The following is a 26,941-nucleotide window of genomic DNA, read 5'->3' on the forward strand; positions in this document are numbered from 1 at the left end:
AAGTTCTATGGGCTATAGCAGTATGATGCTTGTACTTATGTTACATTTCCTCTACAAAGCACCGTCCATGTCCATCCAGCATCTCTTTAATTAGTTGATTGACAACTCATTTTACTCAGTGCAGCTTATTCTACTTAGACCATTCTGAACCATTTTTAAATGCATATATATTTTACATTTCGACATGATAAACATACACAGGCCTTATCTGTCAAATGCAAATATTAAAAAAAAACACATTATACAAGGTAAAGCATCCCCTTTTATTGATCTAGCACACCCTTCTATTTTTCATATAGTGTTTTTCCGGGAGAACTCTGATTCTCCTGTCTAGGAAGTTTTTGCATATTTCAGGTATTGATCATAACCTTTCATCTAGGCTTTACTTCTTTAATCACTTTTCCTGTAAGATGGACCCAGACCCCTCCAATTTTTCAGGGCTTCCTAGAACCCAGCCCAGCACTCTAAGTCCAACCTCCCTGGATCGGCACAGAGAAGGATAATTGCCCCACATTCTGAAAAGTCCATTCTATTTCTGTCCTTGTTGCCTAAGATTACATTAATATTTTGGCAACTACATCATACAGCTGACTCATACCGAGCTTCAAGTCAATTAACCCCCTCATTCTTTCCACATGTGTTATCGATAAATTCCCCCAATTATTCATGCGTGCAATTGTTGGTGGTTTTATGTTTAAATTTACATTTGCGCCTGTTAAATTTCATCACGCTGCACTCCACCCATGGTTGTGACTTTTGAACATGTTTCAGATCCCTTTTATCTAGCCCTCCTCTTTGCAGGTCACGCACAGGTTGATTAGACTGTGTGCATCCTTATCCAAGTTAAGAACAGAAATATTGATGAGCCTCAGGCTAAAGCCATGACTTAAGAGTGACATTCTTTCAAGGTAAAATCTATCCGGTATTTATAAGTCTTAAGGTCTTGTCATAAAAAAAGTTGACTTGGACATGAAGCCTCCTGGGACTGGGCAGCCATGATAAAAAAGGCAAAGTTCCTTGGAGACATCAATAATATAAAACCAAGAAAAATTTTGTCATGGATTTTATTATATAAATTAAGTGTGTAAATTTCAAAAAGAATATATTTCAATGATAACTTATAATTGAGGCCATGAGGTCAGGTTTTAGCTTTTTGGAGAATAGTAATTGACAGATTATAAGGATATAAGGCTTTGGTTCATCAAATTAGAATCAGTGAAGAACTCCAGTTATTGATGGTTCAAATGAATATAAAGATCATAAAGAAAGAGGTATAGATGGAACCTATAGGGGGCATGCTGAACGGTATATACAATACTCAGGATTAATCAGGCAGAACACCTCCTTTGTCCTTAGGGATGAAGGTGGAGTTGGACCGCTAGTTGAAATTCATTAGATCTAAATGCAAACATCTAGAGCAACCACCAAAAGACATTTCAAGCAAAAGCATGTGTTATAAACTTAATTAAGACTTAAGCTCATCTCTGCAAAATTGGGGAAAGTACTAGGGATTGGACCCAGGAGCATTCTACCTCTGATCTACATCCCCAAACCTTTTTAGTTTTTAGTCTGAAACAGGTCTTGCCCGTTGCTGAGGCTAGCACCAAACCTGTGATCCTCCTGTCTCAGCCTCCCAAGTACTGGGATGACAGGCATGCACCACCATAACCAGCTTTCTCATGAGTTTTAATGGAAAAAGTTCTTAGTAAAATTCAGATATACTACATTTAGATTGGCATAGCTCTGATGTCCAAACTTAGCAATTCTGTTAAGGGAGAAAAGATAGTGATGTGACATTGTTTTACCTCACTTAATTTTTAGTGAACTTTGTGACTTAAAAGAAACCATTCAGTCTTTCTGAACATCGGTCTTCCTGTCTGCCAAGTGGGCCTAACATTAACTGCTTGGTAGAGGTCAGTAAAAATCAAGTAATAGGAACCTGGCAAATCATGGTCAGTGAACGGATGATAGCTTGTAAAGAGAAGCAGGCCAAAATATAATGACAATGGAGAAAAGAAAAGCACTGTTTTAAGCCTGAATGACTGAAAAAATAGATTAAAAATTTAATAGGGAGCAGGGTATAGCACACTCCTGTAATCAAAGTTCTAGGATAGCTTCAGAAATTTAGTGAGACCTTTAGAAACTTAGTGAGACCCTCTTTCAAAATTTAAAAAAAAATAGGAATGGGGCTGTAGCTCCGAGTTGGAATTCCCCCAAGTTCAAGTCCCATGTTCAAAATAAATAAATAAATAAATAAATAAATAAATTACATAAAAATGTGTTTTCAACAGCCAAAGTTTTAGCAGCCATTGATGTATAAACAGTCAGTTCCTGGGAAAAAAAATGTTTATGTGGTTCTTCTACGAGTCTTTCTTGGCAACACTTCATTAGTTATAATTATGTTGCTCTTACACTTGGAAGACGTATTGTTGATTTCTTTAAGAATAGGCTAAGTTTGATGGTTCTGCTCATTGTACACCAACCTTCGCCCCTTCATTTCAGACCAGGGAGGCATGCTGTGTTCAATGCACCTGCCTTCTTTCCTTTCATTTTGTACATTTGGAGGCAGAGTGAGGCTCTTTCCTGAAAGAGTAACACAGCCCCACTTGTCCCGGGGCAGGAGGAAGGGGGCCACAAGGTGAACATCTCAGGTGTTTCTCCAATAACTTTCCATCCGTTCCTGTAGGATCCTGGCTTCTTCTTGATAAAAGATGAAGCCAGTGTGGTCCATACCTATTGCTGCTTGCTTATTGCTTAATAACCTGGCACAAACTGATATTTAAAATGCTCTGTGGAGTAATTTGTGAGCTGAGAGGAAGTTTGGCTCCTTCCTGACATGCCGCGTCAGAGGCTCTATGCCAGGATTCTTTTTGTAGAAGAAGGAAAAGAAGAAAGAAAGAAATTACATTCTGGCCCAAAATATGCAATTGGTGGTCTAGCCTCTGGTTTCCCTGCTGTGATGACTTAATATGGAATCTTTCCATATTAGGAAGGAGCAGAGCCCTACCATCTCTACTCCAGTGCCACCGTATTTTTGTCATTGACCACACTTCTCTGGTTTTAAAATAAAATTAAGAACCACTATACCAATAGCCCCGCTATTATTATTACTGTTATTATTAGTTTTGGCACTAGGGATTGAACCCAGGAACATTCTACCTCTGAGCTACATCCTCAGCTTTATTTTAGTTTTTTAAATTTTGAAACAGGGTCTCAGTAAGTTGCCAAAGGTCTTGCTAAGTTGCAGACCGGCCTCAAACCTGCGATCCTCCTGTCTCAGCCTCCCAAGTACTAGAATTAGACATTTGGCACTCTGGTGTTGTGGCTACAGTCAATGCTGGTGTTCATGTGTTACAAACACACACAAATTATTGATAACTTCATGTTCATTAACATCTTGTGGCCCTGATTTGCCTTGCCGCCTGGCTCGCCAGTCTGGAGAGGAGAGGACCCTAAATATGTTGCTGCCTTTGTGTCTCAGATGCTTCATCCTGCTTGGAGATACAGTTTGTCAGGTAGTAGCTGATGGTTGATATACTCAACTGAGTACTGTCAAATGGGAAATGCCACATTCACCAGGAGGTATGTCTGCAAGGGATGGGCTAGGTTCTGGGAAGGAAAAGGCAGGATGGGGTGAGTTGAGTCGTTTTCTTAGCTAGACAGATCTGGACATCTCCTATAATGATTAAGGAGATGCAACTAGCCAAATGTGGTGGTGCACACCTGTAATCCCAGTGCTAGGGAGGCTGAGCTAGCATAGAAGGTTTGAGGCCAGCCTCAGAACTTGGATTGTAGCTCTAAGGTAGAACACCCCTGAGTTCAGTCCCCCGCAAAAAATAATAAGGTACCACTCTGGCCAAAGGAACAGAGCTCGAAGACAGAGATAGAGCTATCACTGGCTTCTTTCAGCCACTTCTCCATGCTGTCATCCCTGTAAGCAATGGCCACTGAAGAGAAAACCCATTAGCAGGCTTCCCTATCAGTGCTGGGGGCTACAGAAGCCCTATTATCAAGATTTCCCATTCACTCCATGCCAGCATCTAGGGAGACAGCCAAATGGAGCAGCCTGTTATGCTGGACCCACTCATTTGACCTATTAGCAAGACAGCAATTATGTTGGGAAGAAATGGAAGGCAATGAGGGGGAGGCAAAAAAAAAAGCCATTTTCTGGCCAAAAGATGACAGCCAGGCACCTCTGCATCCGTGCCTAGGAAAAGGGTGGCAAAAAGGAGGAAGTGGACAGTGATCTGCGATTTAAGGTTGACCATCTTGTGTACTGTCTTGGAAACTTGCTTTTAGAGAATGGCCTCTGTAATCAGGCCATCCACCCACTGGTCCTTATGAAACAGTTACCCACAGCCAAGTCCAAAGGGGCCCCTTTTAATAAGAAGAGGATGCTTGCTGATGGGTGCTTTTTGGAGACAATTGTAGCTGCCTATTCTTTTTAACTAGCTTAATGGTGTCTCTTCCAAGAGAGTTAAGGGTAAGTTTGTGCTAAATTTAGACAAGCTGTTGTAGCTAACAGCTGGGGCCAGGTATTCAAAATGAAAAGCATTTAGCACTTGATAACTTCATCTTTAATTTACTAGCCAAAAAAGCTTAAGGATATATGGAAAATCTGAGATGTTTCCTACACAGAAACTGATCTTCAAAAAATGTTTACCAAGATGATTACAAATGAATCCAAACCAACTATACTAAGTTCCTCACAAATATTATTTCCTAACCTCTATTTATAATTTTGCTGCTGAGACTCACTTTAGATTATACTAGCTAAACGTTTACCCCACATCATATTATGATATTTAACTGAATTTTTGCCATTATTAGATCTTATGTTATACCAATAAAGGGACTTAGCATTTAAAAATTGAGTCATGCAAAACTATCTGCTGAGTCCTCAGTCTATCCCAGATGCTGGAGGAAATGTAATTTAACTGAAAAGGCACATCTTGGTTATTTAGAATTTTGTATGGGTACACACAATAAATACATGAACAAATAAATCGTTTTTTTTTTTTTTAAGTGTTATAGTGGTTAAGGAAGGGGGTATTTTAGGTTGTGTGGGGAGTACACAATGAGGTGGCATTCTTTCTAAAGAGCCCATTAGACAAAGATCTGGGGGCAATAGTAGTCCCTGGCAGAAGGCAAAAAAAAATGTACAGACATACTGAAAAAAAAAACCTGTGTCATGAGAGACAGCAGACGAAAGGAGGGTCAGGAGCAGGGTACACAGAAGGTTAGGAGAAAAAAGACGGGGCAGGAGAGGCAGGCAGGAGCATAATCACAGATCCTGAAGTGCTGAAATATTATTCTAAGAAAACTGAGAATGGTTAAGGATACTTAGTTGAAAGAATGGCATGATCAAGTTTTCATTTTTGTTTTTTGTTTTCTGGTACCAAGGATTGAACCCAGGGGCATGCTACCTCAGACTTATACCCCCAGCTCTATTGTATTATTATTTTTATTTTATTATTTTATTTTATTTTCAATCAGGGTCTTGCAAAGGTATCCTGTGAGAAAGAATCTGAGTGAGTGTAAAGAGAATTGTCCCAAACTAGTCTGGACTGATAGAATCTTAACTGTTGATGGTTAGTTTTCAGCTTATAATGATTATTATCCAAAGTCTCAGGGTCAGCATTTATTTTGTGTTTTCTAGATGGTTCTCGGGGTGACAGGGGAAAATGAACAGGTGGCCCTGGCAGGCATAATGACGTCAACTTGCTCAGTCTCTTCATTACTCTTCCACTTCTATGACTGTCTCTCCCTGTCTATTGTATGATAAAAGGACCAGACCTTCCTCAACCATTTATTTCTACCTATGACTATCACAGTTAAATCTTTGCTGACAGACAACCTAAAGACCCCCGAGATTCCTCTTTATACCTAAACCTGAAGAGAGGTTGGCTTGATATTTCATTTATACACCGTGTCACCATTCAAAGCCCTCCCATCCTGCGATTCTCTTGTTATTTCGGGAAGGCAGATATTGAGTCACTCCTACTTTCAAACTTGTGATCTCTTCAGTGTGTTATAATGTTTAGACAAGGAAGTTCATCCCTTACTAATTTTTTCAAAATAAGCTCTAACTCACTATCAAAATATACAAGATCACAGAAGACTTAAAAGGAGTTGGAGAGAAACCATTTGTCTGGAACAAAGAAAGGGAAACAACGAATATTAGAGAATCTTTGTCTTCACCAGACCTTCTTGCCATTAAGTTACTGTAAACTTTATTCATTGGTGTCTCTCCTTGTTCTTCTCACCCCACCCCATCCTCTTGCCAGGCAATAGACGTATTCTCCGCGTCTTCCTTTTTAGCTTAACTGCTTCTCAGAGATGCTCACCATGTCCAACATAGAGGCTCTTGTTGTCTTTTCCATACTAAGTGTTAATCTAGACATTGTTTCAAACAAAGGCAATCATCTTCTCTATAGGAATTGGGGATTAGCTGTTAAAGTACCTGTCTCACCTCAATAGCATGGGGCTCCTCAGAAGTTGCCCTACCCGCTTTCTCTGTCTTCATCTTTTGTGTCTCTGATCGTCTATGTCCAGTTATAATGCCAGTTTTTTTGTAGCCAATGCTCATTGGCATATGAGTATCTTAGCATATTCTGGTCCAAAGACTGGGAATACCAGCATCTGCTTTGCATGGATAAAGTCTGCTTAATTTTTAAATCATCTAATAAGTTGTTCCTTGAAGAGATTTCCCCTATCACTGAGCAGACAGACCTTGTGCAGGAGAAATGGAAGCAAGCCTGTCTTTAACACTTGTGCTGATTTCAACAATTGGCTTACTCTCCATCTTTTAATAGCCTGATCACTGCCTTTCCATTTCTGTATTCTCAGTTCTAGACACTGTGCATAACTCATGAAATGAATTGCCTAGCTGCCGAATGAATGAAAAAAAGAATAAATGAGTGAACTAATGAATGAATAACATTGTTGATGACTATCCCATTTGCTTTTTCAGTAATAGCAACAGTTGCAATTTACAATTAAATAAAAATAGCACAACAAATTGAACATTTTCTTTGTTTTTTTCCCCTATATCTCATTCTTTTTTTTTTTTTTTTTTGAATTGCCACAGCTTCACAGCTTTGACAGCAACTGGATAAGTTGGTTGCAAACACTCTGATGTGTTTTGGCCCTTGAATCCTATACATTATGGCATATGCAAAAAGAGTCATAATTTCAAGATGATAATTTGAATGGAAACAGATGGTATTTCAGTAGTGGTGCGCGTAGATTCTTGTATCTTGTGGGTCATGTTCCTTGCCCCTCCTCTTGGGAGAATCTTACATTTGCCATATTTCTTTCTCTACCTCCCTATTCCTGCCCCTCTGGCCATATGCTTCATAATGAGGGCACTTAAAATATCATAGCATTGGCCTGTCCTGGTGATATTTAAAATATGAGATCTGACAATATCTTAAACATATTTCAAACACATGACTGCCTAGGAGAAGGGGGAAAAGCAATGGAGAAAAGTTCACACCAAGTTATTTTGAGGGAAGGTCGGCTAGGAGGGAGGGGCCATTATGTTAGGGATTTCAGATAAGAAAAAAAAAACTGGCAGCTCTGGCATAATGCAGGAAAGATGGTGTTTGACAAATGTGTGATCGATGTTTGTGAGAAACAGACGATCAGTTGGAAAATATATATTTTAATTTATAGAAGCAAAGAGCCTGGGCCACCCAAAGAGTTTGGCTATCTGTTCTGTAGTCTGGAGAGCATGCAAGAGAAAGGTCACCCATCTGTTTCCCTGGGTGTAATTCTACTTTGCTGGGATCATCTTCCTCCAGGCCAGCCTCAGGGGAAACTTGGCTGGGCTGAGCTGCATTGGCAGCAGGTGAAATATCAAATGGGAAGACGATAAATAATAAATGAGCCCATTTTTCATATTTGGATGGAAGGAAATGTTAATGGGGTTTAGGAAAGTTTGGAGCCCTTGTTCCAAACAGCTAGGCGTTGATTATTTCAAGATCGAACAGTCAGATTCCAAAGGCCTTGGTATTTCTGCTAAAATGTTGGGGGGAAAAACTAGTCATGTGGAAGGGCCTGTATACATTAGTTCCTGTTAGTGGTTCAGCATTTATGAGTACATCTGTTTTTTTAATTCCCATTTTCCTTTAGGATGAGCTTGGTATATGTGAGATCTATTCTCTTTCCATATTGCCTGCTTCTGGAAGAAAAAAGAAAACAGCCTATTCAAGTATATACACAGGGGTATGGATACCCTCAGGGATGTACAGTGATATTCAATGAACACAGGTGTTAAACAACAGAAGACAAGCACTCACCATCACTCTAGAAATAAAGCATAAGACTTTAAAGTAATGTCAAGGGTTCAAGCAAGCCTCTTTGTCTATATCCTCAGACCTCAAGTACTGTCTTTTCACTCAGATTTGCCATTAGTTCCACTTGGAACATTTAGGAGAAAAGATGCAGGAGCAGTATCTTCCTACATCAGTGGCTGGTTTATCAGCCTTAGAAAACAAAGTAACTTTTCACTTTTGTCACTGTGCTTTACCTTGAAGTATCTGTAGTGTGCTACAATGTACCAGAGGATGCTCCCTGTCTGCAAGGCACTGACACTCATTTGGAATTGGAATTGTGCACCAGAGAGTCTAGGTCACAAGTGGAACCAGAAGACCATCTCTTGGACATCCTACTAGCCAATGGTTTGAAGAATCGGCAATGGATATTGGGCTCAAGACATTAGATCTTCTGGTGGGATGGACATATTCACTGAAATGGAATGCAGTTGTTTGTAATCACTGACTATAAATGTAGATGCTGGAGAAAATCTGCATCCACAGCTCCTCTGAAACTCACTAGTGCTCCTCAGTTGAAAATAAGTTGGGGAAAACTATCTGGAAGGATGACAGCCAGGAGTCAGGCTTAGGACCTGTGTACACAAACTCTTTCCTCTGAAGTCCAATTTCTGTACCCCCTTATTTCTAGTGATGGGGACATAACCAACCCTCTCACTCAGGTTTAAAAGCTAATTTTTCATGACTTAATGTCCCCCATATCAACTTTTTCCTTCCTGATCCCAAAATTAGTAGTTTCTGCTTTAATGGAAGCTCTAACTTTGGGATCTAGGTTGGCTACCAACAAATTATCTTTCCAATCTGTCCTCTGCATTGATGTCAGCATAATTTTTGACAATTACCACTCAGATCATGGCACTTTTATGAGCATGAATGGCTTCTTTCAGAGTCTCCACTTTGCCTTCCAAATAAAGTGCAAAGTCTCTTGTTTTGAATTCAGAGTCTCTGTAATGTGTTTGTCTGTCCATAACTATGAGAGAACATGGATTCAATTTCTGCCTACATGTTCATCCCATTTTGTCACCTGCCATTCCAATCAGTCCTCGTGCAGTGTCCTCTTCTATTGGCTTTGCTTATCAGCAGCCCGACCTCTTCAGTGGAGTCTTCTCATCCTCCCAGTCTTCTGTAACCTGGTCTTTGGCATTTTACAATGTCATATGAATAATCACCATATATAACCTTGAGTTGTATTTGTTCAAAGCTGGGCACAGTGGCTCATGCCTATAAGACTTGTACTTAGGAGGCTAAGACAGGAAGATCACAGATTTGAGGCCAGCCTCAGGAACTTAGAAAGACCTTCAGCACCTTAATGAGATCCTCTTTCAAAATGAAAAATGAAAAATGACCAGGGATGTAGTTTAGAGATAGAAAGCTCCTGGATTCCATCCCCGGTACCTCCCCCCACCAAAAAATATCTAGTCAATGTTTTGTTTCTCTGGCTAGAAAGAAAGGGAGTTTTACTTTTGAAAGACTCCAGTGCTTAATGTAGTGTTATGAACATAGTAAAGGCTCAGTAAGGATTTGTTGAGTGAAGGAATAGATTTTAAATCCCTAAAGAAGATAATACAATATCAACTTCTGAGCTACTTGCAGTAATTATCCTCTACCCACCATTTCACTTTCTACAGTTCCAATAACCTGCAGTCAACCATGGTCCAAAAACATTTCATGAGAAATTCCAGAAATACACAATTTGTAAGTATCAAATCGCATGCTGTTCTAAGGAGTGTGCTAAAAATCCTATTGAGTCCCATTTCATCCCACCAAGCATGTAAATCATGTCTTTGTCAGTGTATCTGCATGGGAGATGTTGCCTACTTATTAGCCACTTAATATCCATCTTGGTTATCGGATCCACTGCCCTAGTATCTCAGCTTGCGTTTAGGCGACCCTCACTGTAGGAGCCTAAGGCTACATCACAATGTCTATGTCATTCATCTCATTTCATCTCATTACATAGGCACTGTGCCATCTCACATCATTATGAGGAAGAGAGTAGGTACACTACCATAAGATTTTCAGAAATCTTATCCATAAAACTTACAGCATTTTCTCATTATTAAAATGCTTTGTGATTACTTACTATTGTTAATCTCTCTCGCTTTGCCTAATTTATAGATTGAACTTTATCATAGGTGTGTATGTACAGGTAAAACATAATATGGAAAAGGGTTCAGTACTATCTGCAATTTCAGGTATCCATCAAAGTCTCAGAATTTATCCCCCTAATCCTGGGTAAGGTAACTACTGTATTAATATTGCAAGCAACATGTTGTCACTTACAGAATGAATTGTTTATTTTATATGCTGCCTGGAAGAGATTAATTGCTCTGATTAAATTAACCTACATAGCTGAAAGGTGAGTCTCCCAACACAAGATTGAAAACTCCTGAACAGAAATGCTGCCTTCTGGAGCAAACACACCAGCTTACAGCTAGGTCTAAACCTTACTCAAATTCCTGATGTCTGTCATGAACAATATCATCGTTCTTTCTCTGACAGCTACAAGAGCCAGTACTGGATTCTCTTCCCAGGCTGAACTAGGGGCTGGTTTTCATGACACATTAAGTCTAACTTTGCTGTAGAACTCAACTGGCAGGTGAGAAGGGCTTTGTTTTTCTATATGGTAGCTACTGTTAGGGAACAGATCTAAAATAATGTGAAAAACATCCTGATTCCAGTATTCAAAGGCAGAAGAAGAGATGTGGTCTGACAATTCACAGTGAATGACTATGATTTTAAAAAATAGCTAAAGTCATGTGTATTTATTCGGATTAGATTTTTACCTAACACCTTGCTTCTGTTCATCCAGGATACCCCAGTACATGTGTCTTTAAGCACCTCTTAGCTGCGACAGTTTCTCAAACATTCCTCAAATTTGATGACTTTGATGTTTTTGAGGACTAACAGGTAAGTTTTGGTAGAGCATATTCCATTTGGGATTTGCCTGATGTTTTTTTTTTAGGTTGAGGTTATATGTTTGGGGAGAAAAGAGCACAGAAGTATTATCTCTATCTCCTCAAATCAAGGTTACATGCTATCTCCATGATTTACCACTGTTGACAGGAACCCTAACTGCCTGGCTAAGGGAAGGTAAGTCCATTTCTACAACATGAAGGTACTCTAGTATACTTCTTTCCAATCTGCGATTTTGAGAGAAAAATCACGATGCCCAATATACACTTACAGAATGAGAAATTCAGCTCCACCTCCTTGAAGTAGGAGTATCTACATAAATTATTTGAAATTCTTCTACATGGAACATTTGTCTATTCTCCACTACCCCCTGATTGTTTAATCATTTATTTATTGTATCATTGACTTACATCAAGGTGGTCTCACTTATTTATGTTATCCTTTGGGTTATCATCCAGTACTATGTCACTTTATTGATCAGATTGCCCTGGTTTAAGGCACTAGAAGTTCTTTCAGTTGTCCTGTATATATATATATATATATATATATATATATATATATATATATATATATATACTTTTGACATGTCCCCATCACTGTGTCTGTTTGTGTAGTTATTTTAGTCAGCAGTTCTTTATTTCCGGTTGCTATGTTTCTCATTCATCTTGCATATTTCAAATTGCAGTCTTAGACTCAGCCATTTCTTCAATGGGTTCCATTTCCTATTTGTTTGCTTGCTTGCTTATGTATTTAACTACTGGCAATGGGGATTGAACTCAGGAGCATTTTACTTCTGAGCTACAACCCCAGCCCTAATTTTCTATTTTGATACAGGGTCTTGCTACATTGCTGAGGGTCTTCCTAATTTGCTGAGCCTGGCCTTGAACCTGAGATACTCCTCTCTCAGCCTCTCAAGTTCTGGGATTACAGATATGTGCCAGCACACCTGGCTTCCACTTCCTTTCATTAGATAATGGCACTAGAAACCAAGACCTGGCTTCAAGTGTGCTTGTTGCTACTGGAATGGCAGAGGAAGGAAATACAGATGTGTGTGCTACATATATACAAATACTTAAATCTGTAGCCATCTCTATTATAATAAGCAAAATGCAAGCTTATATGGATATTGCCAGCTATTGTCCTTTTATCTGTAAGCCACCATTTCAATAGTAAGACTCCTGCCCTCTAACATCTGCCATTCACTTGCTTGTTTAATGCCAGTATTATGTATATTACTTTCAAGATTATTAAGACACATTCCCATGGGAATATTTTGAATCCTGCAATCTTGCTATTTTTGCTTATTAGTTTCACCATTATGACTGTAGATTCTCTGAGATTTTCTACAATTACATACTTGTCACTAATAAATATGGCAGTTTTGCTTCTTTCTTCCCACTCATTATACCTATTATTATTCTTTTCTTCTTTCTTATTGCACTAACTAGAATTTTCTTAACAGTTTTGGTAAAAGAGGACATTCTTGCTTTGTTCCCAATATTAGGGCTTCCGGTCTCTTAACGTTAGATTTTCAGTTAATAGCAGGGTTTTGGAAAATATTCTCCATCAAGTTCGAAGCTCTGTTGTTAGATGAGTCTGATTTCAGAAGTGTTATGGATTCTTGATGGATAAAACTCCCCTGTATTTCTAGTGCTAATATCTTTTTGTGTGTCTGCTAGAAATGGAACCCAGGGGCATTGTACTCTTGAACGATACCCTCAGCATTTTATTTTTTCTGTTTTGTTTTGTTTTTTAAACAGGGTCTCACTAGGTTGCCAAGTGGCTGAGGCTGGTCTTGTACCTGGGATACCCTCGTCTCAGCTTTCCACATACTGGGATTACGAGCATGTGCCACCCACCTGGCTGCTAAGAAATTTATACCATGAATGTATGCTGAATATTTAAATGCATGTTGTCAGTTGACATCATTATATAGGTTTTATTTTATAGTCTGTCAGTATGGTAGGCTGTATTGATTTATTTTAGATATTAGATTATTTTGGCATAGCTATAATAAATCTCACAGCACCATAATGCATAATATTTTAAACATTATTAAATTAGATGTGCTATTTTTCAACATTTTTGTGTCTATGTTTATGAGAGATATAGGTGGCCTATACTCTCTTCTACTGTTATTATTTTCTGATTTGGGCATTAGGGTAATGTTAACTTCATAGAATGAGTTAGGAATTTTTTCTCAGCTTTTATTTTATAGAAGAGACTATTAAGAATTGGTAACATTTTTCCTTCCAAATGTTTGTAGAATTCTCCAGGAAATGGATCTAATATTTTTTTTTATTTTGGAAACATTAATTATCAATTCAGTTTCTTTATTGTACACAGTGCTAATAAAGTTGCCTGTATTTCATTGTATGGATTTCAATAGTTATGTTATTCAGAAAATTGGTCCATCCATTTCATCTGAGTAATCAAGTTTGTGGTTATATATTGATTTATGGTATTTCTATATTATCCTCTTAATATCCATGGAATCAGTACATATAACTTCTTTTTAACTTATGATATGGTAATTTGTGTTTCCTCTCTTTCTTTGTTGTGAAAGAACAAGAGAAGAAAGCCTGGGGGTGAAGTTTATCAATTTTATTTATCTCTTCATAAAACTGGAATTTAAAATTTTTTCTCTATTATTTTTCTGTTTTCAATTTAATTGATTCCTGCTTTAAGTATCATATTTCTTTTGATTATGCTTGCTTTACACTCACATTTTTTTCTCCTCATTTTTCTCTGGAGTTTAGAGTTATTGATTCTAGATATGACATATATTCTAATATGCACACTTATTGCTATAAATTTGCCTTTAAGTACTTTTTTCTATTTCCTATCATTTCCAACAAACTGAATTTTCATTCATGCTTTGTTCAAAATACATTTGGATTTCTCTTGATAATTATTTTTGGGGGCCTGTATGCTATTGAGAAATATATTGTTTAATCCGCAAATATCTGAGACATTTTCAGCTTTTATTCAGTTATTGATTTGTAGTTTAAAACCATGGTGGTCTGAGAACAACTTTTGCGTGGTTTTTATTTTGTGCATCTGTAATGTTCTGCCTTCTGGCCCAGAATGTGGTTTATCTTGGTGAATGTTTCTTGGGAGCCTAAAAAGAATGTGTATTCTAGCCGAGTGTGGTGGCGCACGCTTATAATCCCCGCGCTTGGGAAGCTGAGACAGGAGGATCGCACAGGTTCAAAGCCAGCCTCAGCTACTTAGTTAGGCTCTCAGTAACTTAGTGAGACCCTGTTTCCAAATAAAATATAAAATAGGTCTGGGAATATAGCCCGGAGGTAGAAAGCCTCTGGGTTCCACCCCCAGTACCACCAAAAAAAAAAAAAAAAAAAAAAAAGTGTATTCTGGTACTATGGATGAAGTGTTCTTTAAATGTCAACTCTATCCAGTTGACTGATGGTGCTAGTCAGTTGTCTGTACCATCACTTATTTTCTGCCTTGTTGATACATCAATTACTAACAAACATGTTGCTCTAGTCTTTATTAACACACTGACTTTGCTAACAAACTTTATTAACAAATAAAATCACCAACAAACTGTTGCTGAAACCAACTGAAATAATAGATTTGTCTACTTTTCAGTTTTATCAGTTTTTTGAAACCTCCTGTGTTTTGAAACTCTGGTGTTAGATGCATACACTTTCAGCAATGTTACGTGCTCTTAAGGATTAATCCTCTGATCATTATATGGTATTCCTTTTATTATTCCAGATAATATTCCTTGCTCTGACATCTGCTTTTCTGAAATTAATATAGCCATTCCAGCTTTCTTTTGATTATTCTCCCTATGATACAACTTTCTCTATTCCTTTATTTTTAACTTATTTTTTTTTTATCTTTAACACCAGTTCCCTATAGACAACATAGAATTGGGTTTTAGTTTTTGTCCCCTTGGACAGATGTTTGTCTTTAAATGTGTATTTCTATTATATACATTTAAGTTGATTATCAACATATGTTTCACAATTTCTCATTTACTACATTTTCTTCCTTTATCTGCCTTCCCTGGCTACAACTGAACATTTTATATGATTCCATTGTAACCCTTCTTTTAGCAGATCAATTATATGTATGTTTTAAAATATTAGTGGTTGCCAGGTTTGGTGGATGCCTAGCATGTAATCCTTGTACTTAGGGGGCTGGAGATAAGAGGATTCCAAGTTCAAGGACAGCCTCAACAACGTAATGAGACTCTTAGCAACTAGTGAGAACATATTTAATAATAAGAAGTAAAATAGGTCTGTGGGTACCACTCAGAGGTAAAATGCCCCTGGTTTAATCCCTAGTACCCCCCCCCACACTCCTAACTATAATACACACTTATAATAGTTAATTATTCTTCAAAAATTTTTGCATTGCTTCATGTTCACAGGTCACTTATATCACTCCCGAATGCACCTGCCCACCTGTGTGATCAGTTATCTGCTTCAATTTCCTTCACATGTAATCACCCAAATATATTGATACTATTGTACTTTATGATTAGATAAGAATAATAAAAAGTAAAAGACTTTATTTTGTTTTCATTTATTCTCTTTGGAACGTTCACTATTCTACTCTTTATGGAGATCCAAATACTTGGCATGTATTCTTTTACTTTTGACAAAAAAACAAAACAAACAAACAACTGTATTTCCTTGCAAGGAAAACCTATCTATAAAGACTTCAAATATTCTTTTGATTTTTCTGAGTATTTATTCTCTATTTTAAGGATAATTTTGCTGCATGTAATTTAAGAGATTAGTTTTTTTCTTCACACAATTTAAATATTTCACTCCATTCTCTTTTTACTTGCATGCTTTCTGATGGGTAGCTTGTCATAATTCTTGCCCTTGTTCCTCTATAAAGTAACCTTCCACTCCTCATTTTCTTACAAAAATATCTTATTGTCTCTGGTTTATAAGAAGTTTAAATACATCTAGGTGTGTGTGTGTGCATGTGTGTGTGTGTATGTGTGTGTGTGTGTGCATGTGTGTGTGTGTGTGTGTGTGTGTGTGTGTCTGCATTTTGTTACTCATCTTGACGGTATTCTCTTATCTTTCTGGATTTTTGATTTGGTATATCTCATTTATTATAGAAATTCACCATCCATTATTCAGATATGTCTTCTGCTCCATTTTCTCTTTTTCTTCATTCTTGTATTCAAATACACATATGTTACATCTTTCGAAATTCTCCCACAACTCTAGAAATACCGTTTCCTCTACTAATTTTTTTGTGCATTTCAGGTTGGTAAAGTTCTGACCTTCATGCTCTGAATCATTCTCTAGTTGTGTCTATCTAGTCTCTGGTGAGCACATCAAAAGCATTGTTGATATTTGTTACAGTATTTTTTTATTATTTCTGGCATTTTCTTTTAATTCCTTTTCAGGAATTTCTATCCTTTTCTTATATTATTCATTTGTTCCTTCATATTTGCTCTGTTTTCCATCAAAGCCCCTAATAACTTCATCATGGTTACTTTAAGTTTCCTGGCTGATAATTTTAACACTCCATTCTATTTGAATTTAGTTCTGACAATTGCTTTGTCTCTTTAGGCTATGTTTACTCTTGCCTTTAGGCATCTGTGCCTTGAGATTGTTTTCGTTAAAACCAGACAAGTTGTATAAGATAATAGGAACTGAGATAATTAGGGATGTAATGTGAGATATTTGTTAATCTGGTTAGGAGCCAGGATGCTTAGTATTGAATATAGATGATGGTGCCAGAGTTTTCAAGTTCTTAAAGCACTCATATCATCCTGTATCAACTTTAAGTTTTTCCTAAAGAAAAATTATTAGTTTGTATCTTATACATCATTCAGCCACATCTATTGTATTTTTAATGTAGCCTTATTTTTTGATTGTCTAGATTTGATGGCGATCACCTTTATGAAATATTCCATTAAATCTCATTGTTTTGGGAGTCTGTCTTGGGGCCAAGTTCTCTTTGTCTATTCAATGGTATAGCTCCTTCCTCGGTATTCAAATCCCTTCCTTGATTATAGCTTTCCAGTCAATTCCCTTGAAGCTCTGGCTTCTGTTGGTTATTTACTGACCTTAGGCATAATAAAGGCTGGAGTAGACTAGATGGGAGAAATTTTCCTCCATATAGAAGTCTTTGGCAAAGACTTTTTCCCGGAGAGTGGGATTCTGCCATGTAAATTTGCTCCGAGTATATTTCAGAATGATTACTCTTCCCCTTTTCATACTAGAATAACAAAAGTATCTCCCCACTCCAAATTTTCTTAAGGTACTGGGGATGGAACTCAAGGGCACTGTACCTCTGAGCTGCACCTCCAGGCCATTTATTTATTTATTTATTTATTTATTTATTTATTTATTTATTTATTGCAGTACTGGGGTTGGAACCCAGGGACATTCTATCTCCGACCTATACCCCAAGGCCAATTTTTTATTCTTTATTTTGAAACAGGGTCTCACTATAATTCTCAGGTCTCAGCCTCCTGAATACTGAGATTACAAACATGTGTCACTACGCCCAGCTTCTTTCCCAAATTTCACAGTGAGAACTAGGTGGGGGTTCTGGAAATGAAGCCCATGAAGCTGTGGAAGCACTATGGTGGTTTTCAAGGGGTTCTTCTTCTCACATTTGTTCACACTCAGCCTCCTGACACTCATCAAATTTACTATTTAAGTGCTTCTATTGTCAGTCTCCAAGACCACCCTGGGGTTCCATAGGTTAGTGGGAGGGCACATGAGACTCAGCATATTATCATACTCCTACAGCTATAATTTTCTAAAGTAAAATGATACAAAGCATAATGATAAAAATCAAAAGATGCATGGGATGAAGTCTTGTGGAAAACAGGTTGGAGCTCCCCAGAGTCCTCTCCCTGAGGAGCAGGCTTTTCATTCCTACAGCAGTGAGTTGTGACAACGATTATTAAATTTTATCTACCAGGGAAGCTCATTAGTGATCTGGTGTCCAGTGTTTTTATTAGGGTCACCCTCTGCATAGCACATGCCTAAATTACACACTCCCAAAAGAAAAACAAGAGCTCAGCCTAATGCACCTGGTTTTCACAAACAGTTTAAGTGCAGTGAGCCCTTGGGCTGGGTTTGCATCAGTCCTGAGAATCATAGGAATCCTCCAAAAATCCCAGATCCAAAATGTTAGCCATGAGCTCAATTTACAGCAGGACTTAAAGATAGCAGTCTCTGGCATGCATGTTGACATGTTTTTAAAAATATATACTTTTATCGATGCATTGTATTTCTACGTCTTAATGAGGTTCAGAGTGATAAGAATATACGTGCACACAGAACCTGGTGTGCTTCCCTCCAGAGCCACCCAATTCCCTCCCCAACCCCATACATGTTTTTGAATTGCTATGTTGACTCCTATCTGCAGTGTTCCTACCAGATTATGGCACCAAGAGCTTGTCCATCAGGTTAGCAGATCTCAGGATCTGTTTCTGTCCAAATGTGCCTTTCTCTCTAGATTGCAGGATGGTCATTTACCATGCAGCTTTCATTTTCTGAAAAATAAAAAAAAATGGCCATTGGTTTTCAATTTTGTCATTTTTCTCACATTGAAATAATGATAGTGATGTCTTCTTGACGCCTTATATTTTAGAGTAAAAATAAAAAATCCCAAGAAATTATTGTAATATCACTTATTCTCTGTTAGAAAAATTCTTACAGAAACTAGTATTTTGGGAATTAAAAATAAACAGGTCTTTCTCTTCTTCCTTGAAAAATAAAAATTTAAAAAGAAATATACAGAAAAGAATATCCAGGGGATGTTTATGTGCGTGATGCATGTGCATATGTATATGTATGTGTGTTCATAGCCAACTTGCAATATTCATCAGCAGAAGTTTTAGAGTCTACAACAGTAATCTTCTATTTTAGACAAATTAAAATTCTGTTGGAGGGTTTTGAGAGATAATATTGTTTGAGCCCAACTCAAGACCAATTCAATAAAAATCTTCGTGGTGGGACTTAGACATTGCCATTTTTTAAAACTTCTCACTTATTTTCTTAATGATGTACAGCCAGATAAAGACTAGCAACAATTCTGTCTAGAAAGGTTTCTTAAGATATGATCTGAATTTTATTGTTTCAAAACCATTTTTGTTGAAAATTACAATTTTTGGATTTCTTTTTATATAAAAACTATAATTTTGATGCTAGAAATAGAGGGCTAAATTTAGCCTATCATTTTAAAGGAACCCTTAGGATATTATCATGTAGGTTTGAGTTTTAAAACCACTGATCCAGCACTCTTAAGGAATATGCAATAAAAATGAAACATTCATTCATTACCTCCTTTCTATAGACTGTATATTTTAACCAAACTTATCTTTAAAATATTTCCAGTAATTCACTCATATTAAGATAGAAAATTCATGATTAATTATAGTAGCTGACAAAATTATCAGGGAAGCCAGATCTTAATGAAGAAAAAAATTCTTTCAACAATAAAGCCATTGCTCTAAGATTGGACTCCTTCTTCCAGCTCAGATTAAGCTGAGAATGGGAAAGCTCTGGAGAGTGTGCTGGTAATGTCTTTCCCTCAAGGCCACCCTGCCTGATACTGAAAGGCAAATGCAAGCATGTGTCCCAATTAATAGTGATGATGATCGTTAAAGAGGTAAAGTGAGATCCTCAGAGGTCATTAACCAGGAGAGTTAGAGGAGAGATGAAAGCTGAGATGCAATGAGAATGAGCAGATGAAGAGTCAGGGAAACAGAGGAGGGAATCAGCAGTGGGAGATGGCCTGGATTAACTCCTTAGAGTTACTCCACTTGAAGCTTAAGGGTACAGCACATTTCCATCCCCAAGACCGTGTGACATGAGTGGGTTAGACACATGTGTATAGAAGAGCGAAAACAGATTGTTCATCCAGCTTTCCGAAAATAATCTTTAAGAAACATTGAAAGATATATAGACAGTTAACTATGCATACACTAGTCTTATCTATGTATGTATGTGTATATATATATATATATATATATATATATATATCTTTTTCAATGTAGTGATGTATATATTTAATATAGTTATATTTATAACTAGATAAAAATAATATATATGCATATAAACATAATATATATATATATATGTTTGTGTGTGTGTGTATATATTCTTCTATATATACGCAAGAATATTTGTTATAATTGTGAGAGATGGCACTCTTATTCCAAATTATTCACCCTTCTTAATAACCATGCTGTTTTTACTCTCTGAGTTTCTCTTCACCAAATCCAAGTGCACTTTGAGGTTAACTTTGTGATTTGCTTTGGATACTGTTTATATGCAGATATAATGTCCATAGGTTTTGAAATATGCTTGAAAACTGGGGCTTGTCCTTGTGATTGCCATGAAAAATGGCATGGCCCCAAATCCCAATGGTCAAGAAAGATGAGAGTCATATAGAGAAGATTCTTAAAGAGCTACAAAAAGAACCAGAGCTGCCAAGGATATTCAGCAGGTCCAAGGACACAAAGATTATTATTAAAAGTCACTGTGTTTTATAGTCATTTGTTATGCAGCATCATTTTATTGATAGCTGACTGATACATCAGTACAGTATAAGAATATTAAGGAACAACTGTTTAGTAAAAGGAATGGCAAAGTAAAATATAGCATTTTCTTGCTACTAGAGTGATTTTATAAAAGGAGATCGACTACACAAAAAAGTGCCCATATTATACTTCCTAAATGAATACATATTTACCAAATATTGTGCATGATATGCTATTTTGGTAAAAATGTGAAGATTTCTATCTATATAACCTATACATTTATTTATAAATTTAAATTTTGGCACAAGAAAAGCTACAATGCTAAAGACAAAAATATTAAAACTGATTATTTCATAGTAAAGAGGGTTTTTTTTTACTCTTTTTATTTTTTCAATGTTTTCCAAATTTTAGAGGTGTAAAGAAGAGAAACCCGGAGATGGAACATGACTAAATATTCCGGAGAGACAGCTGTCAACTTCTCTTTAGTATTTCAATGCTTGAGCCAGTGCTTTGCATACTAACATGTTGGGAAACATCTGAGATTGTCTCTGCACTCTCAGTGTCTGTGGAATGTGAAGGAGTGAGCATTTGAATGAGAGGGCAGAACGCATTGATGTCAATAGATGTTTTCATCATCATACTGTGTCATTTGTGATTTGTATCGACTCTTCCTGATTCTGGGAGAGACTTTCTGAAAAACAGTTTTTGTGATACAATGGACACTGGGTAACTATTTGGTGTGTGCATGAATGAGGGCTGAAAAACTGAGACAGTGATGGGAAGAGTATCAGAAGCGAGAGGCTGTCAAGCAAAACAAAGGCTTGTGTCCAATTCCAGGAGTCTGGCAAGGGATGGGGTGGGAGGCAGGACCAGCCGCAAATGGCATTGGATATATATCCAAAATGTATAATGGACAGCTCTATACAAAAAGTATCTAAGTGAGTGTCACCAATGTATTGTTCTTTTTTATAAGCAACTAGCCTTTTTATAAACTCATTAAGCCCTGCATATTGATAATATGTTAAACATGGAAAATTTTCTCCAATGACACATTGGTGAGATTCTCTAAATCCTTGTCCCTCCAAAAAACAAATGTGCTTTCAGAATAGCGGCTGAGGCCTGTGAGTTGATGCCTGGCTGTGATTCCATTGATAGAAAGCTTTGGAAGTGGATCAATATGCTGCTTCATATAAAATAAAACAAATGACTCAGGAACCAACAATCGAATCTCTTCGTTTTCAGAAATTTGCTCACATTCTTACTCTGAGTGATCTGAGATGAGGCTATAGAATCAGATTTGGGACCCCAGAAAATCATAAGTCCATAATCATAAAGACATCTCCCTAGTCATCAAAATTATGACTAATTCTGAAAACAAAACTATTCCATTTCATCAAGAACATTTTCCAGGGTCCCCCGAAGATGCCTGAGGACATTAGTAGTTACCAATCCCCTCACACATACACATGTGTGTGCACATGTGTGTATGTATCCGTGAACACTCATATATATGCATGTGTGCTTATGCATATGTTTTTCCTATATTCATGTACTTATGATGAAATTCAAATTATGAATTAGGAACAATAAGAGAATATCAATAACAAACAATAAAACAGGACAATTATGAAGAATACACTTTGATAACAGAGATATATACCTAATCTTCCTCATATCTTGTATATTCAGCACACCATGTCAACTGATTCTGTTTCTCCAGATTCAACCCACCACAGATTGAAAGTGTTTTTAAAAATTGAATGCATATGGGATGTATATCGATCATTTTTCTTGTAATTATTCCCTGAACAATATATTGTGGCAACTATTTACATAATATTTACATTGAATGAGGTATAATAAGTAATGTGGAGATGATTGTGACTAGGTTGTATGCAGCTAGTAGACCTTCTTATATAAAAGAATTGAGCATCTGCAGGGAGTGATATCTGCTGGGGTCCTGCAACTAAGCCGCTGGGACATTCAAGGATGACTATACTGTGCTCATCTTTCTCGTGAGGATGTGAGGTGATACAATGCCTATATGATGGTACTCAATGAGGTGAAGGATGTAGGCTTTGTGATGTGGCATTAGGCTAATACATAAAGGTTATTTGAATACAAAAAACAGCTACCACAACAATCATTCTACTACTGAGATAAGTAGTAAGTGAGTAATGAGTAGGTAGTGCCTACTGCCTGGATATGTTGGAAGAAAGGGTCATCACATATTGGCAGGGAAGAGTTGTACAGAGAGAGGTTTCACCACAAAACTCAACACGCTCTGCAATTTAAAATGTATGCATTGTTTATTTTTGGAATTTTCCATTTAACATTTTTAGATTGTAGTTGACATCAGGTACCTAAAAACTATGAAAAGCAAAACGATAAAGGATGAGAGACTATCAGATCCTTAAGTTCAAAAGCATATCTCCACCCTGACTGACCATGGGATTTGAGAAGACCACCTGTCTTTGTTCAATTGTGCTTCCTAGGTAATTTATAAGAAGATAAAACTCCTCTACACAGTTCAAGAGGCTAGTAAGTGCAAGACCCAGGTGCCAGTAAGTCTGGTGAGTGCCTGCACTCTGTTTTCTGTGGCTGCATTCCTCCAGATATGTCTAATGCTATGTCATCACAGGGTAGAAAAGACAGAAGAACAAAAATGGACACAAGATAGTTCCCTCTAGAGTTTTCATAAGACACGCGTCTATTATTGAAAGCATGACCCTCAGAACTTAATAGCTTCCACAAAGGTCCCTCCTCTGAATACCAGCACAATGGGAATTAAGGATGTTTTGTTTGCTTTGGTTTTGTTTTGTTCTGTTCTGTTTTTTTGTTACTGGTGATTGAATTTAGTACCTCTGAGCTACACTCCCAGCCCTTTTGAATTTTTATTTTGAAACAGGATCTCACTAAATTGCTGAGACTGGCCTCAAACCTGTGGTCTTCCTATCTCAGTCTCCCAAGTATAGTGATTACAAGTGTGTGCCACTCTTCCTGGCTGGGATTAGGTTTTAACATGAATTGTGGAAGGGACCCACACTAAACTCCTAGCACTATCTAACATTTCTGAGGTTACCTGTGTGCAGTGATATTATGCAAAGCTGTGAATGAGATGGAGGTGAACGGGCCCAGTCATGCTCCATCACTGACAAAAGGCCCTCACCAGTCTTGACAAAGTCAGTTAATTTATGTAAGTTCTTTCCTAAAAATGGGACAGCACCCAGTTTCTATGAAAATAAGTAAAGTCGGTCATATCCAGTCCTTGACATGGGTAGCAGGTACACTCTAAACATTGCTATGATATAGATATGTCTTCCACAGAGGTGAGAATATTGAATCAGGGCTCTAACTCCATCAGTGGATTAATCTGAAGATGGATTATTTGAATACGTTTACTGGGTTCTAACTTTAGATATAGTTGTAGCTAAAGGTGGTAGGTAACTGGGGGTGTGGCCTTGGACTACATCTGTCCCTGGTCCTTTTGTTTCTCTCTTTTCATCCCCCTCTCTCCCTCTTTTTCTCTGCTTTCCAAGTGCTGCGAGTTAAGAAGCCCTCTACCACACCCTGCCACCATGATGCTTCTGCCTTGGAGCCAGTCAACCATAGATTGCACCTATGAAATTGTGAGCCAAAAAAGGTATTTATGCTCTAAGTTGCTTTTGTCAAGCATTTTGATTACAGTGACATAAAAGCTGACCAATAAAAGCACTGAATAATTGTAACCATCCTCTCTACTTTTATCTCAATCTTTTTCTCTGACTTTTCTTCTTTTCCTCTCTCTATCGTGAATGCTCCTTTTTCCTAGCTATGGACCAGGATTTGCTGATTTGGAGCAGCTATTTGGGAAATGCGAGCTATGTAAAGAGAAGTCTTCCTGTTAAATACCTCCCTCCAGGCTTCATTGGCTCTGGAATTGAATTGCCCAATATCTTCCGGATCACTCCAGTTTAAAAACAGAAACGTATTGTCTACACTGACATAACTACACAAAAATGCCCATGACAAGTCACATTCATTGAGATCATTCTCTTTTCTGGTTGCTGAATCCCAACTGGAAATGCCTTTGATCCATAAAGGGTTATCTCTCTGTTCACAGTCTCATGTCCCATCTCCTATGAAACATAGAGATCAAAGCTTCACAAGATTTTCCCCCAGGTTTTGTTTTCACTCTTGCTAACCCCGCATGCAGCTGTGATGTGGACTTGAGGTTACTTCTTCAGCAAGAGAAATTTCTGCCTCTGACACTTTGGAATATCATGCTATTTATTGAATATTAGTCTGCAGAAACAGAATTTCTGCCTCTGACACCTTGAAATATCATCCTAAGTATTTATTGAATATTAGTCATGTATGGGTTCAGATAAACAATAATCTCAATAAATCTTTAAAATAAGCCTATGAAGTAATTATGGTTATTAATGTGTTTAAGCCTATGGAGTAATTATGATTATTAATGCATTAATACATTTGTGAATATTAACCAAGGAGACACACACACACACACACACACACACACACACACATTATGAGTGAAAGAGGCACTGACAAGTTATAAACTCAAGGAGCTCAAGGAGGCTGATACTGAAGGATGGATTCTAAATTTCATCAACCTGCATATCTTCCTGGGAGATGCATAACCTACAGGTAGCAGAAGATCAAAAGAGTAGCACAGGTGAAAGGAAAAGAGGAATTATACTTATCACGAATGATACTTGTTTTGTCTCATCCCTAGAGCTTGAAAAATGGATGGTACAGCTTCCAAGGGACTTGTTCAAGACAGCAGCACAGAGGCACAGCATCCGCATCATACATCTCAGCATGAATGCCATTGATTCTCCTTGGCTGTGGTTTGGGCAGGTGAGTATTCTTAGAATTTTATCAGTGCAGTGACATAGTTATTCCTGGTTATTTGTTCCCTCCACCTGTTGAAGGATGATACACCACACAGACTGGACCCAGTTTCTGTCTCATTTCGCTTTAGGTCGGCTTCTTCTAGGTGCCTGCAATTTTCAAACAAGATCGTCTTAGGCTGAAAGTCTCAGCCCTTCTAGAATACTTCTAGATTGAATTCAGATGGAAAGAATGTGTGTAAATCTCCCTAAGATAGCAGAAAAGTTTAATTGTATCTCATATGCTTTACTGAGTCAGAATTTTATCTCTGCAGTACTGGATGATGTGCTCCAATATTATAGAAAGGTGACAGAGATGATCCAGACCCGAAAGTGGGTTAAACAGATGCTAAGATGCCCAAATGGACAAATTCAACTTATAATAATTTCATTTTATTTTCAGCCTTCTTGTTCATATAGCTACAACACATTGGGCAATATAGAAAAAGCACAGACTGGATTAAGTGGCAAGATGTTAGGAGACCCTTTATCTTCTGGATATAAAAAAAAATTTAGAGACGCACATTGCCAGGCACAGTGGTTCAGGTGTACAATCCCAGTATTTGAGAGGCTGAGACAGGAGGATCACAGGTTTATGCCTTAATGAATTAATGAGGTCGTCTTCAATTTAGTGAAACCCTATTTCAATAATAAAAAAATATAGTTGGGGGTGTAGCTCAAAGTTAGAATGTTCCTGGGTTCAATATCCAGTACCAAAAAAGTAAAAAGACTTATACAAGAAGTCCCATCCAATATTGCAATATATTCTTAAGTCTTAGAGTAATTTAACTTTTTTCTATTTTAAATGACCTAATAATTTCATAATTAACAAAGAAAAGAGGCTTCTGAGCTTCTGATGGTTTCTTGTTTTGTGTCCCATCTTCTTTGACCTATCACCTATAGCATCACCTTACTGAGCTGGAGTCTCCAGTTACTGCAGAATACTTGGTACCAATACTATATGTTTTGTGTTGGACTGTATTTACAATGTCTCTTGAAATCCAGCCAACTATTCAAATTCTATAGGGATTTTTCCTGAATGAAAGGCATATAATCCTATAGATAATAAATGTAGAAGACACATACATACACTTATACATATAAACATATATTACCATATATACCAAGAGACAGAAATTCTATGGGTAATGTGGCAGTTCTAACAGATTTCTAAAACATTCAGAAAAAAGAGAAAACATAAATTACCAAACCTCCTTAGCATTCTACTAAAATTCCATTAGACCTTTAATAACATCAGCAAAATATTTCTCCAATCACTACCTATACTAGTT

The sequence above is a fragment of the Muscardinus avellanarius genome, assembly GCF_963383645.1.
Source record: "Muscardinus avellanarius genome assembly, chromosome: 3".
NCBI classification, from domain to species: Eukaryota; Metazoa; Chordata; class Mammalia; order Rodentia; family Gliridae; genus Muscardinus; species Muscardinus avellanarius.